Source organism: Tamandua tetradactyla, chromosome 4, assembly GCF_023851605.1.
Source record: "Tamandua tetradactyla isolate mTamTet1 chromosome 4, mTamTet1.pri, whole genome shotgun sequence".
Taxonomy (NCBI): domain Eukaryota; kingdom Metazoa; phylum Chordata; class Mammalia; order Pilosa; family Myrmecophagidae; genus Tamandua; species Tamandua tetradactyla.
In genome coordinates, this window is record NC_135330.1 from 109,359,884 (window position 1) to 109,365,883 (window position 6,000).

The 6,000-nt window shown below is 37.6% G+C and overlaps 1 long non-coding RNA gene across 2 annotated transcripts in view; it reads left to right on the top strand.

The window, feature by feature from the left end:
- LOC143679265 (uncharacterized) overlaps positions 1-5,789 on the top strand; it is an 85,984-nt gene extending 80,195 nt beyond the window's left edge. For both annotated transcript variants that reach the window (XR_013173619.1, XR_013173618.1), the window contains one exon: positions 5,329-5,789. This is a non-coding gene — a long non-coding RNA (uncharacterized LOC143679265). The remainder of the gene's footprint in view (positions 1-5,328) is intronic.
- The last annotated feature ends 211 nt before the right edge of the window (positions 5,790-6,000 follow it).

The following is a 6,000-nucleotide window of genomic DNA, read 5'->3' on the forward strand; positions in this document are numbered from 1 at the left end:
TAGGGTTCTTTACAGAAACAGAACCAACAGGAGATACTGTGAATATGAGATTATAAAGGTGTCTCATGCAACTGTGGGAATGCAAGAGTCCAGAATCTGTAGGGTAGGCTGTGAAGCTGATAACTCTGATGAACTCCATAGGAGTGACTCCTTGGCTGAAGTAGTTGTGAAAATTCTCTCTCCTTCCTTAAAAGTTGTCAACTGAGGGTGGTGTGACAGTGGCTTAGTGGCAGAATTCATGCCTGCCCTGCTGGAGACCCAGGTTCAGTTCCCAGTGCCTGCCCATGTTTAAAAAAAAAAAAAAAAAGTCTTCAACTGACTGGTTAAAAACCAACTGATTGGATTATCTTGTTTGCGAGCATGATCTCTTAGTTGAGAATAGATGTAATCAGCCACAGCTACGATCAACGGACTGATGATTTAATAAGCCAGATTTCCAGTTCATCAACCAGCCAAGAAATATCCTTGCAGCAATATTTAGGCCAGTGCTTGCCTGACCACATGACTGGGTATCATAACCTGGCCAAGTTCACCCTTTTAGACCAGACTGACAGTACTTCCATTTATACAGATCCCACAACACTCTTGATGGTTTTCTATGCAGTATACTGGGATCATAACCATCAGACAGTAGGACTTTCCACAAATCCTTTCTGGATAACTTCATGTCAAATCCTTGCTTGTCATTTAATGGCTGACTGCTTCCATGTTTGGATAAATCCTCCTGTGGGGCACTATTCTCTGGAATCTCACTTTCTGGTTCATTGCTCTCAAATTCTGCCTTCTATCCACAAAGAATGCCCTCCTTCCAGTTTGCAATGACATGTTCACCATTTCTGTCTAAAGCTTTATCAGAAGTATCCTTAGAGATCACATTTCCAATATTACATTTCAAATCATTCTAGGTCTTCTCTATCAAGCTCCTCACAACTCTTCCAGAATTTCTCCCTTATCCATTTAAAAAGCCATTCCAACATGTTTAGTATTTGCAAATCACAGCAGCACCCTACTTCTCTGGTACCAAATTCTATATTAGTTTTTAAAGCAGCTGTAACGCAATATAGCAGAAATGAAATGGCAACCCCTTTGAAAAGGGGGTTTTAAAAATTACAAGTTTATAGTTCTAGTGCTGAGAAAATGTCCAAACTAAGGCACCAACAAAAAGTTACCTTCACTCAAAAAAGGCTGATGCTAGGAAGGCATGCAGCTGGCATCTGCTGATACCTTGCTTCTAGGCTCCATTGCTTTCAGCCTCTGTTTCCTGTGAGGGTTCCTCACTTGGCATTTGTAGGCCTTCACTTAGCTCCTTTGGGACACAGCTCTGGGTACTGGCTTGTTTAGCATCTCATGGGAAGACACATGGTGATGGCTGCTAGGCCCTACATCTCCAAATGTCTGGGTCTCATGTTAACTCTGTCAGCTCTGATGCAACTATTCTCTAAGCTTCTGCATCTGCTTTGGGCTTTCTCTAAAATTTTTCCTCTTTTAAAGGACTACAGTAAAGTAATCAAGACCCACCCTAAATGAAGTCACATCTCCATCTAATCAAAAGACCATACCCACAGTTGAGCATGCCATATCTCCATGAAGATAATCTAATCAAAAAGTTTCCAGTGTATGATGTTTAATCAGGATTAAAGGGCATGGCTTTTCTGGGGTACACAACACTTTCAAACTAGCACAGGTACACAATTCAATCCACCATGGAACTTGATTCTAAATAAGTATTGAGAAATGAGTAGTTAATGTATTGAGGAAGTTGACTTTTCAGTGAAAAGGCAGGGATAACGTCATAAAAATGTATTCTGGTTTTCATTTATTTCTTGTGTTACTAACTTTTCAGAAATTTACCTTAAAGAAATTTTCAGTTTATGCCAGTAATAATGACTTCTCAATTTAGGCTCAGGAAATGCTTCTGCTTCAAGTTTTAAAGAAAAATCAGAGTCAACTCTCAATTATCCTGGGAGTAATGGTTTAGTGAAGTTGTTCTCAGCCTTCTCAGACACAAAGCCTCCCTTTATATAACACATATTTTGAAATGCCCCTTTACTATCCTGAGATGAAATTCAAAGGTAATATAATCTAACTGCACATGTAATTACTTTTAAAACAGGGAAATAAAAATTTTAATATAAAAGGCAAAAAATATAACTTAAAATAATATGCATTTCAATATATAAATGACTGAAGTGGGCCTGCTTACAGGGATCCCAGTGTGGATCCCTTGATCCCAACTCCAAAGAGAGCAGTGTAACCCTTGTGCACTACTGGGGGCATGTATCTGTCTGGTGGTGGTCTGAAGGACTCACAGACCATAACTTGCTCTGCAATTATAAGGCAGCTCAAATAATGCTGTGTGAGAGTAATCAAGTGGCTGCCTGGGGCAAGGGATTGATGGCTATAGGACATACGTTGCAGTGCCCAAGACTATGAGTAAACTGTTTCCTGAGGAAGAGGGGGGCATTTCCACAAACTTTATAAATGGGGGAATTCCTAGGAACAAACATGCATATCCAAAATAAGACACTTATGCAGAAAGGACCAGGGAAGCCCCTATACTTTGACCTGGAGCTATTCTCTAAACTTATTGTATGGATAAGCTGTGAAGGATGGCACTCTCACAGGTCAATTTACAAAGACTTGGAAAGGTTATTTCTTTTTTGGCTTTTAGTATTCAAGGAAAGCTCTGTCATAACACATGCTTGATACAAGCCCATTGAACCGACACTGCAGAGTCTAAATTTCAGTGATAACATACTAAAATATCAACATGTCCAAGTTTCAACAAAATATTATAAAACAGAAAGAAACAGGAAGTAATGGCCCAGGTAAAGGAGAAGATTAAAGCATTAGAAACCATCAGTGATGAAGATCAGGCCTGGGACATTCCAGAGAAAAACTTTGAAAAGATGGTCTTAGACATGCTGAAAGAGCTAAAGGAAAATATGGACAAAGACCAAAGAAATCAGGAAAAAATGGACGAACACAAAGAGAATAGCAATAGAGAGATGGAAATTAAGAAAATGAACCAAGTAGAGCTGAAGACCAGTAACAGAAATTTAAAATTCCCTAGAAGAATCAATAGCAGATTGGAATTGCAGAAGAAAGAATCAGTGAACTTGAAGACAAGGCAATCGAAATCATTCTGAAGAGCAGAAAGAGGAAAGAATAAAAAAAAGCAAACAGAGCCTGAGAAACCTGTGGGATGCCATCAAGTGTACCAGTGCATGCAAGAGAGAGAGAAAGGGCAGAGCGAATATTCTTTGAATATTCAAAGAAATAATGCTGAAAACTTCCCAAATTTACTGAAAGACATGAATATCTTTCTACGATATGATATATAAGACTATATCTATATCTATATATATATCTTATATATGATATAATCTAAGATGTTCAATGAACTCTAAACAGCAGTTCTCAAATAGGCCTATACTGTGTCATATTATAATCAAACTGTCAAATGCCAAAGAATTTTGAAACCTGCAAAAGAAAAGCAACATGTCATACCCAAGGGATCCTCAATAGGAATAATTGCCAATTTCACATCAGAAACCATGGAGGCAAAAACGCAGAGGGAAGACATATTTTGAAGTGCTGAAAGCAAAAAACTGCCAACCAGAATTCTATATCTGGCAAAACTGTATTTTGAAAATGAGAGAGGAATTAAGACATTCTCAGATAAACTAAAGCTGTGAGAGTTTGTCACCACTAGACAGATTGTACAAAAGATGCTAAAAGGAGTTCTGCAGGTTGACAGGAAATACAGTAGAAAATAGTTCTATGCTGCATGATGAAATAAAGATCTCTGGTAAAGATGATGACATGGGCAAATATAATTACCAGTACTATTGTATTTTTTATTCATAACTCCACTTTTTACTTCCTACAGGGTCTATGAGGCAAATACATAAAATGTAATAAAAAATTAATGATTTTGGACTCAAAATGTAGAAATATGTAATTGTGATGTGAACTACATGGGTATATAAGTTCATTTATGCTATTGAAGTTAAGTTATTATCAAAGCAAATAAAACTATTATAGATTTAGAATGTTAAATTTAAGCTCTATGGTAACCACAAGGAAGGTATTAGAGAAAATGCAAACTCATAGAAAAAGAAGGTAAAGTACAGGATATCGGGGTTGGGGGGGCAGGAGAAATGGGGAGTTAATGCAAAATGAGTATAGGGTTTCTCTTTGGGGTGAAGAGAAAGTTCTAGTAATGGATGGTGGCAAGGGTATTGTAACAGTACGAATATGATTTACTCACTGAATGATGTGCTTGGGGGGGTTGGAATGGGAGGACTATGTTGTATTTATATTTCTATAATTACAAAAGATAAGCTAAAGAAATAGTGACAATGAATGCAATACATGATACTGGATGGGACTTAAAGAATGGAGGAGAAAAGTTTCAAAAGGGCATTATGGGAACATAAGAAAAGTTGAAATATAGAATGTAAGCTTTCTATCAATGTTAAACTTCTTGAACTTGATGACAGCACTTAAGGTGGCTACACAAGTGGATATCCTTGTTCATGGGAAATGTATACGGAAGTAGTTTGAGTTCAAGGATTATGATGTGTGCAGTCAGCTCTCAAATATTTGGAGAATTGAGATAGAGATAGAGAGGAGAAAGAAAGAGAAAAGGAGAGAGAGATGGGGGGCAGGGGGATAAGGCAAAGGGCAAACAAAGATGGCAAAATGTTAAAACTGTTGCATCTGGGTCTCTGGGGGTATGGGGGCATACTAGAGGTTGCAACTGTCCTGCAAATTTGAAATTATTTCAAAATAAACTTAAAGACATATATAAATATATTTATAACTAAAGTGGAATAAACATTCTAAGTAATTCCCAAGCAGTTCATAGGAACTAACACTGAGGTGAGACTCAACATTTTACTTTCTATGGCACTGGGTGGGGCAATGAATGAGTTTCAGAGTGAATTCCTGACTTAGAGTGCTATTTACTTTCGGAACCTTAGTTTCCTCATATTTGAGTGAGGACACTATTGCATAGCAATGCTATTTGTCTTACATAAAATATTACATGTAAACCACAAAGTACAATATCTGGCCCTAAGTTGGGGCTCATGTATGTCAATCCTAGTCATTTGCTGTATCAAAAAAATTGAAGTTACTGTGAGTCAGTAGTTTCCTCCTTTGCAAGGCCTACTCAGTTAGGCCCAGCTTCTTTTAACAAGGGAAATCAGTGAAACTACTTCAGAGATTGAGCTGTTAAAGAAACAACTGATCTTTACTGCTTTCTGACACCTTTCCCAAGTAGACAAATAAATATGGGTCAAATTTCCATTTCTTTCCTAGGTTGGGTCTTTTCATGCTAATAGCCTGATGAAGAGTCCAACTACCTGTCACTGGAGGAAAGGGCAATTTGCAAGCTGTTGTTAAGTGTGTATTGAAGACTGGCTTGGATTTGGAGAAATGGAAAAGTGAAGGTTTGTGCCCAGCAATCCGAAGTCGAGAAAGTTTTCTGGACAATGGTTTATGAGGGTTAGTGTAGGTGATGGCTGGGGAGATACTGGCATTTGTGGAGACAGGACTTATGAGGAAGGATAGAATGGCAAATTGTATCCGCTTTTACACTAATTACAAAGCAGAAACCAAAGGGATTTTCCTCGTAATCTTCAAAAAGAAGCAGCCAGTTTCTTTTTCAAACTGGTAGACTCCAAATAAAATCCTATAAAATGTTTTGGGGGAGAAAAAAATGCAGCTTCCTTAAGAAAATAACTTGGCCTACACTCTTTGTTTATAGCTTGGGAAAAATATTTTTTTACTTAAGCGCATCAAGAGGAAATTTTAACGGCACATTTTGGTTGCATCATTTAGAACTTGTGAAAAATGATGTTTAAGCTATCATGTTTTCATGGTTTAGAAAGCATGGCAGGGAAAGGTTTTTAAAAAATTATCCAGAACAGCGAAATGTCAATCCTCATTTTATACCCTCATAAACAACATCAATTGGATGGAAAGCCCTTG